This window comes from Protopterus annectens, chromosome 7.part0 (assembly GCF_019279795.1).
Source record: "Protopterus annectens isolate FY-2018-M chromosome 7.part0, PAN1.0, whole genome shotgun sequence".
Taxonomy (NCBI): Eukaryota; Metazoa; Chordata; order Ceratodontiformes; family Protopteridae; genus Protopterus; species Protopterus annectens.
The window spans coordinates 219,722,523-219,736,625 of NC_056739.1; the positions used below are offsets into that span (position 1 = coordinate 219,722,523).

General features: G+C 41.2%; 1 protein-coding gene across 1 annotated transcript in view; it reads left to right on the forward strand.

Moving 5' to 3' along the window:
• The window catches only part of DENND2C (DENN domain containing 2C), a 1,562,444-nt gene that overhangs the window by 372,484 nt on the left and 1,175,857 nt on the right, over window positions 1–14,103 (forward strand). The gene's annotated exons all lie outside the window — the stretch shown is intronic.

Consider the following 14,103-nt stretch of genomic DNA (forward strand, 5'->3'; position numbering starts at 1 on the left):
AGTGCAGGAGTAAAAAAAAAAAAAAAGGTGTTTATGTACAAGTGGCCTCAGATCCGAGGAAGAGATGGTGCAGACGAAGAAAGTAGTAGAGGAGGGATGTACTGATCTAGAGGGAGGGTGTAGAAAGGAGAACATATAGATATAGTAAGTTATAGAAATAGGAAAGGTCTTATAGGTCAGACTTAGTGGTAAAGTGGGTATAGGGAGAGGGAGGGGTAAGGTGGTTGCAGGTACATGTAGGGTTGTTATGGAGATGTAGTATCAGGTCATGTTTGAAGTTAGAAAGTGGGTATGGCTTCTGATGTGGAGTGGAAGGTTGTTCCAGATAATGGAAATGGAGTGTTTATAGAGTATTTAACCTATGTTCTTGTTGGGTCTATAGACTTGTAGTAAGTGTTTATCGGAGCTGCGCAGGGAACGGGGAGGGGTGTATCAGGTGGTCAGGTTGGACAGAGATGGACAGTCAGAGTTTTAATTAAGAATTTTAAAAGCTTGGATTAGCTAACTTTTGGCCAGAAGGTATGGGAGTTCAAGCCAGTGTAGTTTTCTGAGTGCTGTGCAGTGATGGGATTTATAGGAGCTGTTGGTGACAAATTTAGCAATTTTGTTTTAGTTTGGTCAAGCTTTGCCAGCAGGTTATTTTGTAGATTAGAAAATAGAGGGGAGCCATAGAGGAGGGATCAGGAATTTGCTATTTCTGTATAGCAGACCCAGTTTTTGGTGTGTTTTCTTTATGGAATGAAGTATATGGAGATCTAGTTTGAGCTGGTCATCTATGATGACACCCAGGAGTTTAGTGTGTGTTTCTGGTCTTAAGATGGTGCCATTTATAGAGGATAAGAGAAAGCTGGATTTGTGGTGCACTAGAGTTTTAGACAGGAATAATAAGAGCTTAGTTTTAGAGGGGTTCAGGATGAGCTGATTGTTGGTGAGCCACTAAACAGAATGAAATGAAGTTTGGGTGGAATGGTGGAGGTTGTTGATAGAGTCAGAAATGGAGATCAGAGATGAATCATCTGCGTACTGTATGATAGAGGAGAGGTTACAAGCAGTGTGCAGGTCATTGGTGAAGAGATTGAAAAGGAGGGGACCGAGAATTATGCCTTGAGGAACACCGGTCTGAACTGCCAGAAAGGGAGAAAAGGAATTTTGCCATTTAATTGCTTGTAGGCGATTGGACAGGTAACTTGAGAACCAATTAAGAGTGGGGATGGAAATGTTCAGCTGAGAAAGTTTATGAAGTAGAAGGTTGTGAGAGAGAGTATCGAAAGCCTTTGAGAGATCTAAAAAAAGGCAGGACACGAGTTTATTATCTCTGGCCTCAGCTACTGTATATGAGAAGGATAAGAGTTCAGTGTTAGTACTGTGTTTGGGTCTGAACCCATGCTGGATGGTGGTTAAGATTGTTTTGAGTAAGGTCAGAGAGTAGTTGAGAATGGATGCACTTTTCGAGAATTTTGCAGAGGGGATAAAGAATAGCAATGGGATGGAAGTTAGATGGTTCTATGGGGTTACCTCCATTATGTAGTGGGGCAGTGTAGTATTGCTCCCATGTAGAGGGGGACAGTGTTGATTACTTTGACTGCTGGATTTGGGAAGTTGTAATTCTGACCAGAGAGGATTACATATAAATGTGCTAGTATAAGAATAACCTATGGTTTGCTGATTTGGTTGGAGTGTTGCACCCAGTCCCTTTGTAGCTGTGGCATTCCTTCTTCCAGGTATTCAAGTAATCCTGTGCTTGTCTTTTGGTCTGTATTTTGCCAGTGCCTCTGGCGTTAGAGTTCAGCATTTAGCAACTCTTTTTGTGAAATATTTGCTTTTGAGTTACCAGTCATAACCTCTTTTTCCTCCTATCTTTAATTTGACTGATACTTGCTGCTCCCATAGGTTCATAGGTTCATACTAGGCTATCTGCCCGAGGGCATTTACAAGCCTAGCCCATAGTTTTGTGGCTTACGCCACCCCTTTAGTATGGGGAACTATACCCATTATTTTGCTGTGCCTCTGTTGAGCAGTGACACTGAGGTAATCCCTGGGGTATATCTGCGATCTCCCATCCATTGGTCAAGATTTCTCTTGAACAAGGCCAGCGAGGTGCTCTGCCTCACATATACCGGGATTTTATTCCACAGCATAGGGAGTCTTTGGGTGATGAATCTATCCCTCCAGCACGCCCTATTAATAGCCGTGTCGAGGTTTAAGTCTCCGCCCTTGTGGCTCTGACGGATCTAGATTTTTGAGGTGAAGCATATTCATCAAATCTGGGTTTGATATGGCCTTGTATGTTAGGCATAGGTCACCTCTGAGCAAGCGTGCGACTGAATAGAGCTGGAGTTCTTTCAGTCGGGCAGCATAGGACAGATGTTTGAGACCCTTTATCCTTTTGGTGAGTAACTTTGTGGCCTCTCCAGCTGCTGCAAGTGTCGGGTCAGATACATTCGAATGGGGCATTGTACTCAATCATTGGTCTGATGAGTGATGAGTATAGGGAGACTATGACCTCCCTTGATCTAGATGAGAATCCCTTCATGATAAGGTGGGCAATGTAGAAGGTCTTCCTAACTACTTTAGCTACATGGGTGTCGAATGACAGACTACTATCAACCTGGGTCCCCAGGTCCCTGATAACTTCTTCTGTACTCAGTGGATTGCCACCTATTTGGTAGCTAGGGTAACCTTGTTTTTCCCGAAGGGTATGACTATGCATTTTTGGCATTTAACTTTAGGCCATGGCTCTGGCACCAGTTATCCGCTTCTGTGAGACCCTTCTGAAGGATATGTGTGTCAGATGTGTTTTCTACTATGGCCCAGTTTGCAGTCATCTGCAAACTTTGTCAGCCATAACCCTCCTGTGTTTGCTTGTACTTCAGAAAAGTAGATGCCAAACAAGAGTGGGCCCAGGACTGAGCCCTGTGGTACACCACTTGTGACAGGCTTTGAGTCTGACATGGCGCCAGCAACTCTGACCCTGTGGGTTCTGTCACTCAGCCAGTTTGCAACCCATCTTGTGATGTATGGGTTAACATTTAAGCTGATGAGTTTTTCAATGATACCCGAGTGGGGTATTGTATCAAAGGCCTTCGCCAGATCGAGGTAGGCTGTATGGACTGCCTTTCCCTCATCAATGGCTTTGGTGACTGTTTCGAAAAAGTCAACCAAGTTTAGAAGGCATGATCTGCCTTTGACAAAGCCAAACTGGGATGGATCCAAAGTGTATGCCCGTTTTAAAGCGCCCCCCTCTCGTATTGTAACACGGTTATCTTTTTTGCTGCCCCTTCCATTTTTTTATGTTGTGAATTCAAGAATTTTTATATTCTTATTATGTTGTGTAGCCCATTTTTGTTATGGCCTGTTGTGTATATTTCATCTTCTGCAAGCAAAACTTCACAGCTGCTTGACTTTTGTCCTCACACAGCACCACCCTCCCTTATCTATTTTTTTTTTCCAAAATCTGTTCCCTTTGGTAGTACATTTACTCATTTGTCATATGTGGTGCCCCCCATTTAATGGGACTGATGACACTATGTTTTTATCTTTTCAGTTTTTGGTACCAGTCATTCCCTGCTTAACTTCAGCTGGGCATATTTGATGTAAATATTGTGTTTGAAATGTACAAAAATACATGTTCTGTAGTAAGAGAAGAGTGCCTTATTCCATACTTAATTTGAGATGAACCACAGGATAAAGATTTTTTATCTATGTTTTCCTAAATGCTAATTATGCCATACCCATGCTGTCTTCACCAGTTCCTGTCATTCACTGAATTCCTTAGTGCTCTCCTCCCAACTTTGTTTGGTTACAGCAGTTGTACCATAGTTTTGGAAATGACACCCACCTTCACTTCTTTTTTTTTTTTTTCCTTTCCTTTCACCTGTCACAGTGTCTGAGCTGCTGAATTATTTATCCCTCTACATATTCAGTCACATGCTGTGGCGACCCCTAAGGAAAAGCCGAAAGATACAACAACAATTCAGTCACATGCTGCACTTGCTTTAGCTGGATGCTTTGAAGGTCTGATTTATCTCACAAAGTACTAGTTGCTAGGAGCTCAACCTGGAGGAAAAGAAATCTGTGGTTTCTCAAGTCCGAATGGACGACCCAGTACTAGAACTATCTGTCTTTTCAAATCTCTGTGCTGAACTTTTTCAAGAATGCTACTTTGGTGGATAGACAAATTGTTTCTGAATTCAGGTCTTCCTTTTTCACCCATCTGTAACCACTGATGCTTCAGACTTTGTTTGGAAGACCGTATCCAAGAGGATTACATACGGCTCTTAGAACCTTCATTTCGAGGGAAAAACACAAAAGCATAAAAAAAAACATTGGCACTGATAAATGTTTTAAAAGCGACTGAATCGTTTACGGACCCCAAGACTTACTTTGGTAATTACAGACACCACCATTGTAATGTGGTACATAAACAAGGAGGAAAAAGTAATTTCCCTATACAGGCTAGCCATGATAGGCAGGGAACTTGCAATTCAGTACAGTGTATCCCTACAGGTTACTTCTATTCTGTCACAGCAGAATACTGTGGCAAGCAAACTGAGCAGGTCCAGGGCAGACCCCGATAAGTCAAAGTTCCACACAGGAACTTCCAGGTAATTTTCAACCTGTAGGGAATTCCCAAAATAGCTTTGTTTGCTTCTATTCACAACGGACAACTGAAGAAGTTCTGCACCAGGACTTGCAGAAAGACCAAGAATATAGGTCCATTTTCCTTCCCATGGATGAGAATGTTCCTTATGCCTTCTTCCCCCTTAACCCTGATAACCAGAGTTTTTAAAGATCCAACAGGATACTCCATAAATAATCTTAGAAACTCCCTTTTAGCCCCAACAGTTGGTTTTCCCTTCTCATGAAAATGGCCAAGGAAAATTAAAAATGTTCCAACTGGATGGACTTAATCAAACAAAACAAGGAGTCTCTGATTCTTCTAAACCTTCAAACACTACATTTGAGTGGATGATAGCATTTTAATCTCACTAAAGCACATTCTTTCTGAGGATGTGCAGTAGGTTTTAAAGGAGGGTAAGAAACATGCTACTAGAAGCCAGATGGAAGAGATTTTCTGGTTGTTGCCATAACCAAAAACATTGGGAACCTTTTTTTTAAGACATATGTGCCTTTGGTTCTGCAGTGTATCTGTGAATTCTTTAATCTGACTTTTCCTATTCCTATATTAAGATTCATCTTTTAAAAATTTCTGCTTGTTTGCCCATAAATTAATCCTTTTTTATCATCTCTGGTGAAACAGTTTTTGAAAGGGGTGCATCATATTCATCCACTCAGATGTCATGTGGTTCATCCTTCAGAATTTTTATTTTGTACTAGAAAAACTTAACCTTTTACCTTTCAAACCAGCAAGTGTTGCTTACTGCTCTGACTTTGGCTAATAGAGCATCTAAGTTGAAAGCTCTTAAGGTAATTCAACCTTTTTTTTAAACAAAAACATCTTTATTGAATTATCACTTATGACATAGATAATCATAGCATGCATTTATATCAATGAAAACAAAGCATATTGACGTATTTTCAGTTGCAAACATTATACATCACATATAATCTTGTATACAGACAAAAATTATGCATCTCATTCAATTCCTGCCTTTCCTTAGACCTCCTTCTTACTCCACACCATTAGTCTGTGTATATTGTTTTCTCACTTACATTTGTATCCATGTAATTTGCTCCTACCCTTTTCTAAAGAGTTCACTTCCAGTTCTTATTTCTCTGTTAACTATATTTGCTACTTCTAGTACAGTTGGTTTATACTTTGAATTCCATCGTCTAACAATTGCTTTTTTGTCTGTTCTCAGTACTGCTAATTGCAGAATTAAACTCCGCAAGGTCTTACTACTACTAGGCAATTCCAATTCTATATTACAGCTCAAAAAAAATTATTTCCTTAGATAAACTGATTTGCTCACCCAGTATTTCTGACAGAGCAGTTTGCAGGGAATTTTTAAAGTTTGGCAACTCATTACACTTCCAAAAAATATGTTCCCAATTATATCTTTCTTCCCCTTCACACCTACAACATTTGCAACCTACCTGAGGAAAAATTCTTTGGAGTCTGCTTGGGGAATACAAATACTTGTGCATATACTTCCAAGCAAAGATTCTAAATCTTCTTTGTTGCATATTTGGGACTCATACTTATATCCTCCCATTGTTTCTTTGTGAATTGCTTATCCAGTCTCTCTTCCCAATCCTTTCTAACCTCCTCTGATTGTTTCCTATAATTATCGTGCAATATATTATATGCATTCCGGCCTCTCAGAAAGGTTCCCAGTGGGAGTGGGCATGCACCAGGGTTCAGCTCTGAGCCCACTGCTGTACATATTGGTGAATGGACAGCGTTAGCAAACAGGTCAGTGGAAACAGATGAAGTTGCTGTATGAAGACAATGTGGCAGTACAGGTAGACTCTGAGCAAGAACTTCAATAAAGGATAGGGGAATGGAATGCAAAACTGAAGGCACATGGGATGAAACAGAGTACAACTAAGACAGTTGTAATGGTAGCAGATGGTGGAGTTTAGAAGAAACCGAGAATCGAGATAGCAGGGAAGATAGTGGAACAGTATCTGGGAGGGGTGGTTGAGGAGAAGAGAAGAGGCCAAGGCCAGAATCAGTGGGGCTGCAGCCAACTGGCACAAAGTGTCAAATGTAGTATATGATAGAAGACCACCAAAGGAGATGGAAAGAAAGGTGTACAAAACAGTGGTGCAATCAGTACTACTGTATGGCACAGTAGTTTGGGCAGCAAAGGCAGAACAGTTGAGGAGGCTAGAGGTAATGGAGATGAAGTACCTGAGATGGGTAGTAGGATTCATACTGTGGGACATATAAAGAAATGAGGAGATAAGAGCAGAAGCCAAAGTTGCTCCAATTTCAGAAAAGGTCAGAGAGAACAGGTTACAGTGTCTCAGGCATATGTGTATAAAAGCAGAAGACAATCTGGTGAATAAGATTTAGGACAGACAAGAAGGCAAAAGGAAACAGGGGCATCCAGGAAACAGGTGGATGGATTGTGTGAGAGAAGACCTACAACAGTCAGACACGAGTGTTGAAGGCAGGAGAGTAGCACTGAATAGACCTAGAAATAGTTGGCGACAGTTGATATGACACCCCAACCCCATGTAAAAAAATTGGGGAAAAAGGAGGTTGATGATTATGATTTATGTGCCTTACTAATTATTCCCTTTTTTAACAGTAGCTTCTCTTCTAGATTCTATTAAGAACTCTACCAGTTATGGTCTTTTGCTTAGGATCCCCCTATTCCTTTTTCTTTGCCTGTACTGGGATATCAATTATTGATAGGGAAGGCAATCTCTAGCTTATAGTCCAAATGAATTCTTGGTCTCTTCCCATTCTATTACTTTTTCCTGTCTAATTATTTGCTCCCATACATTAGTTCCTTTGCCTGTTTTCTTCAGTAAATTCTTGCCCCCTTTTGTGTGTTCTCAGTTCTGCTAATTGCAGTCAGCCCTGCTGACAGAATCTCCTTTCTCAATTCCCATGTTAGATTAGTTCTTAGAATACTTTCTGTTACTTTATGAATATAATATGCTGTATGGTTATTGTTCTCCTTAGGGATCTGCATCCAGAATCCCAGTCTTATTTCTTGAGCTCCCACCATTTGATCATGATCCCTGTCCACTTGGAGTTATAGCTTCCTTCTTGTGCGATGTGTAGGAATCTTAACTATATAGCTCTGACATACCCATTCATATCAGGCAAGCCCAAACCAGCTTATTCTGTTGGAAGGATCAGTTTATCTACTTGACTCTTGTCCTGTTGATGGTGATAAAATCTTTCATCTCTTTATCACCCAGAGGAGAAGTTGTGGATAGCAATTAAAAAAAAATTGCCTGGTCTGTGTATAAAACTAAAGGGACTAAAAACATTTTCACTGCTTATATCTTGCTATCCATATCCATAAAACAGAGCTTCCAGTTTCTCAGATTTTTTATTATATTTTGTTTAATGCCTTCCCATATATCCTTGGCTGCTGTAATAGAATCCTTTAAGCCATACTCCTAACAACTTAATTTTATCATGTCCCATAAATATGGGTATTGCTGAACCCATGTGTGTGGGGGTGCATAGTTTACACCTATTGCCTTTGTTTTATTTTTGTTACTTTTGTGTCCCGAAAAGACTTGAAACTTAATCAGAGAGTTCCACAACACTGAAATGTCCTTTTCTGGTTTTATCAGGTACAGACTATCATAATCTGCCAAATGTTCTTGATTACCATACCAATTATATCCTTAAATTTCCGAGGCCCTTATTTTTTTCCCCAGTGGATCTAAATATAATGTAAATAACAAAAAGAGGATACCTCTCCATGATTCCTCTGTTCAAACAAAATTTATCAGAGAGCCCCCCACACACACACACACTTAAAATTTTGCCACCAATCCCTCATATATTCTCTTAATTGACCTTATTTTGTAAAGGAATGCAAATGCTTCCATTGTCCTGCTCATAAAATCTCAGCTTACTCTTTTGAATGCTTTCTCTGCATCAAGACCCATCAACAGGTATTTCATTACTTTCTGCTTCCGTCTGAATCATCATTGTTGTGTTAATGTTATCATATGTTTTCCTCCTCTCTACAAAACCACATTGATCCATATCTATCAGTTTTGCCATTTTTTAGCCGCTATAGACATAAACATGTTATAATCATGGTTTAGAATCAAAATGGATCTATAGGAAGATGGATCTGATTAGTTTTCACCATCTTCAGGTATTACAGCCACCACAGCTTTCTTCCAAGATGTTGGTGCTTCTTCTCCTTTTAAAACACTTAAACAAAACCTTCCAGATCTTAATCACTTTCTTCTGTCCTAGCTTATAGACTTCCACAGGAATGCCATCTACTCCTGGAGACTTTCTGTGGATTGGTTATACATCATGTTTATCTAATCCCCTCCTATCATAACTGTTAGTAATTGCACCTCATCTGCCTCTAACCTTGGCATATTTAATTCTTCCATAAACATCTCCATTTGTGCTTTTTCTTGATTTCCACATTTCTCTGATTTATACAAATTCTCATAAAATTTCTGAAATATTTCTGATACATCTAGAGGATCTGCAGTTCTTTTCCTTGTTACATGCTTCCTAAGCTTGGCAACAACCCCTTCTACTTTCTGCTGCCTGACCCATTGTGCTAAAAGCTTGTGTGCTCTGAAGTTATGAAAAACATTTGCTTAACGGTTATCTTTTTAAACTCATGTATCTGATGATGTCATTTTCATTCATTCCTCAACTAATGGGTTTTGGATCCGACTCAGCCAATTCTTCCAGATTTTTGGATCCAAATCTCGAGTTCCTCCCTTTACCTGTAATGTCCCATTAGCCTGACATACCCCAGATCTTGTTTTCCACCATGTCACTACAGAAGCGTATCTACTTTTTCTCAAGCTATTGGGTGTATTTTGCTACAAACTAGTGAGTTTTCTCATTTTAATTTTCAGTAGGACTATCCCTTGAGCTTCACTTGTCCTCCCTTCATTTGAGAATTTTTCCATTTTTCTAATCGTCAGGTTCTTCCTTTTTCCCACTTTCCCAAACCTTCAGTATTTTCTGAGTACCTTTGTTGGTACCTCTGCTGTCCTTGTCTTGCCTTTTCCTTTCCTGCCCATTACATGGTACTTTTTTGATACCATCATTGGTAATGTTCTGTGGTTTTTTTTTTTAAATAATAAATATATTATCTGATGATGTCAGTTTTCATTCTGTCCTCAAACCTGTGTGTTCATATCCGATCTTCAGAGCCAACTCAGTCATTGCAGTAGCTCGTGGCTACCAAAAAGCTCTTGAACTCTTCCCTTACCCATAATGCACCCTTCTGAGTTACTTCAGATCTCGTTTGCTGCTTTGTGAAAGATGTGGTTCTCCAATAGCTCTCAGGCAGGTAAGTGTATTTTTGAATATTTTATTGTCCTTTTCTAACTTTCTTCAAATAATTTACCTTAACCTATTTTTTCCTTCCCTTACCTTGCCATATAGTTTAGGTTAAGCAGTACAGTTTATCCTTTCTCCTTTTTCCCTTTCTTCTCTGTACAAAAGTCCCTTACGATATCGCTAGTATCTTCTTTCCTACACATTTCAGTGTAAATCTTTATTTACCATTGTTGGTATTCTTTTCTAGCTCCTGTTTTTGTGCTATTGTAAAAAAAATAGAATTTCTTTTGCTCTATTGTATCTTTTTCTAGAATATAATAGCTGACAAAGATAAGCTGGCTGGCTTGAAGAAATGTGAGAAATGCAGTTACAAAATTCCGTTTAGTGGCTCGCATACCCTTTGTGTTTATTGCCTCAAACCCCTTCACTTACGGGAGGACTGTGCTATTTGTCATGTGTTCAACCACAGAGCATTCGCTGAATGCAAGAATAAACTTATTTTGAAAGGTCTTTTGCTGTCCTCCTTTAGCGAGGTAATTTCTGGAGCTTCAACTAAACAAACATCTAAAGACAAATCTGGGCAGTCTAGCCCTGCTTTTTCCTCATCTTGAAAAGATTCAGACAAAGGAAGAAAAAGACCTTTCTCGGTGCTGATCTCACTGTCTGATCCGGCTATTAAAAAGTCCAAGACATCGGATCCAACAACTTCATCAGATCTGAAAGCAAAAAAGTTTAGAATTTGGGATCCAGCTACTTCGGATCTGCCTCAATCCAAGAAGATGGACTCTTCAGATCCAGTTCTGGTGGATCCCATGCCAAGTACAACTAAGATCAAGTACCTTCCAAGGACTTCCAGGGTTCTGACTCCTTTCTTGGAGACACCAAATCTCCATCAGCCATGTCAACTCATTCTTTCAGGAGTCTCACTGAAGAAGATGTGGAGAGACTAGTGAAGAAGATTCTCTGGGAGCAGAGATTGTCAGGGGCTCCTTTGGCTCCAATCCCTTCAGGTCAGGAGGTCTGCACATCAGCTATCCCTCCACTTCTTCCTCCTCTGACTTCTTTTGAAGTCTCAGACCCATCGGACCCAAATCACCCGCATCATCCATCAGATCCGAGGATCTCCCTTTCCTTGGATCTGATGTTTTCTCTGAGATCTTTGACCCAGTCAGAGCCAGACACCTCTCAGAAATGTAGTGGTCTTGCCAGCTCAGAGGTATGAATTCGACCCTGAGGTTTTCGTAGCTGTCTCTACACGTCTGAGTCTCAGCTCAGATCTGGCTTTAACCTCTGGAAAATTGTCTTCCGAGTGGGAGGGAAGTACGATCCAGAGGCATACCGTCTCGGATCCAGGGTCCTTTCCTTCTTGGGAGCAATCCGCCTTTGAGGCTCTGGGGAGGGCCATCTCTAATTTGGTAGCTCAGACAGCATTTACCCTCTTGGATCTGCAGCCTTTACCCTTGACAACTATGTGCATGACTTCTCACTTGGATCTTCCACTGGGACAGCGGACACCACAACCCCAGGCTTCCCCCCACCTCTTCTGATACCTCCCCAGAACATCCCATGGAGGAGGTCCTTAAGAAGAGGACGTGTAATAGGAAACACCTAGACTCCATGGAAGAATCCATTACTGAGGACACGGATTTGGATGAGGGCAAAGGATCCTCAAGATCACCTCCTGATGTCTCTCTTGGTGACATCTTAGAGATCCTGAAACTGAGAGGTGGCTGGAAGTGCAGCAATCCTTTTTATCTGAGGAGTATGTGTACCTGGTGGTGTTTGTTGGTGCCCATCCATCTACCTCCTGGGTGACTCAGCCCACCAATGAACTTTATTGAGTTGATCTCTTGGGCATGGAATGCCCCAGACACCATTGAACCTATTCTTCAGAGACTGGATAAAATTATTACAGCACCAGAGGGCAAACAATTCTGGACTAAAGGTGTACCAGTAGATGCCATGGTTGTGGCGGCAGCCACCAAGAAAGAACTACCCAATGAAAGTTCTTCTACCCATACTCCTAACAAGGAGTCTAGGACAATGGTTAGATTTGGGAAGCATGTTTATTCCTCAGCGCCCTTTGGTCTAAAGTCCCTGAATTATCTGTCACATTTTGAGATTACAAAGAGGTTTGATAAATGAGTTTTCAAATACCCTTTCTGGAGCTGTTCTTGAAGTTCAAGCCTCAGTTGTTTTTCAGCTGACCACCCTACAATCTGTATCTAAATTTTCCATGAGGCTCATTTTACATGTAGCCAAGGTAACAAATTGAGCAGCGGGTTTAGGCGTATCTATAAAGAGATATGCCTGGATGTGCTTATGTGACTTCACAGAGACCGTCAAGTCTTCATTCATCAATACTCCCTTTAATGCACTTCCTTGCTCATGCCAAAAGTAAGAGATACCTTGTCCAGGTGTGAGAAGGATGGAAATACCCTATCTGCTGTGGACATAAATTCTTCCACTCTTCAGAGGCCTTACTTCAGGAATCAGAGAAGTAGTGGAAAGATATATTTCAAAAAATCACAGGGACCTTTTCAGAACATGTGGAAGTAGTCCTCTTTGAGGCAGAGGGGAAACTCAAATGGAAGACGCCACCCTTATGGCAAAGCAGGGCCGCAGATTCAAAGGTCTAGAGATGCTTTCTTTGGTAGACCCGTGCAATGCTCGTGAAAGGAGGCTTGATTGTCCTACTCTGGAAGCAATCGGGGGTCAATTGTCTATGCACCAGAGAGCTTGGCTGTTAATAACATCCAACACATGGATACAGAGGATTATTTCCAGAGGATACGTCATATGCTTTTCCCTTCCTCCTCCCCAAAGCAAAAAAAATCCCTGATGTTCCACCCAGTCAGGGGGATCAGGCAGCCATTCATGTTCAAAGGCTGCCAGAGAAAGAGTCATCTAAGAGGTCCCCGCAGAACAGAGAGAATCTGGAACTTAGGTTCTTTTTAGCACCAAAAAAGACAGGGAACTGGAGACTGATTTTGGATCTTGGCAAATTAAACAAATCAGTTAGTCGCAGCAAGTTCTGTATGGTCACGATTCATTCCATACTTCCGTTTTTGGAAAAGGACGACTGGATGTGCTGTATTAGACCTTCAGGATGCGTACTACCACAAAGATGGACAGATAATCCAGAAGGCACCTATGCTTCTGGCTTGGAGCCAGTCATTGTCCATTCAGGGTTCTGCCATTTGGTCTCACTACAGCTCCCCCCAAGTATTCACCAAGTGTATGGCAGTAGTAGTAGCTCACTTAAAACTGCAAGATTTCCAGATGTTTCCATATTTGGACGACTGGCTCATATCCACCCCAACTGGGCATCTACTACTAAAGGCAAGAGACTGTTATCCAAACTTGTTCCAACCTGAGAATAACTATAATTTATGAGAAATAATTTCTAGAACCCAGTCAATGTTTAGAATTTACAAGGGCATATCTAAAGACAAAACAATAGCTTCTCTTCCACCTACAAGAGTAAAAGCTATCCGATCACAAGTCAGAAAGATCATTGGTAGTACAGAGGTCTCTGCATGTCTGCTTCAGGCTCCAGGGTCTATGGCGGCAGCAGTAACACTTGTTATGCTGGCAAGGTTTCACAGGGGAATTTCAGTGGCTTCTTGCATCATAGTGGTCCATTCTCCACCAACCAGTGTCTGCCCAGATAAGAATCACCAACATTTGCAAGAGCGAACTGTCATGGTTGATTCAATCCAATCAGATTCAAGAAGGATGCCCATTTACCCCCACACAGGCAATAGCCACAGTGACCATGGACACTTACCAGCTATAGTGGAGGGGGGGGGCATTTTCTGGGGAATACATTCCAAAGCACTTGGTCCCCTGAAGAGGCCCCAACTTGCATATCACTGTCCTGCAGATGAGAGCAGTTCTACTGGTGTTGCAGGCCTTCCGGGATGCTCTCCCCTTGGACAATTGCAGTTCAAACAGACATGTCTGTAGTCTGGTACATCAACAAACAAGGAGGAACCAAATTGTATCCCTTGTGTTGAGAAGTACTCAAGGTGTGGCAATGGGCAATCTTATCCAACCGTTTTCTCATTCTAATGCATATTCCAGGGAAGTCCAGTGTGATAAACAAATTGAGCAGATGCATCCTTATGCCTCACGAGTTGTCCCTCATTCACATAGTGCCAGAAAGAATAATCTGC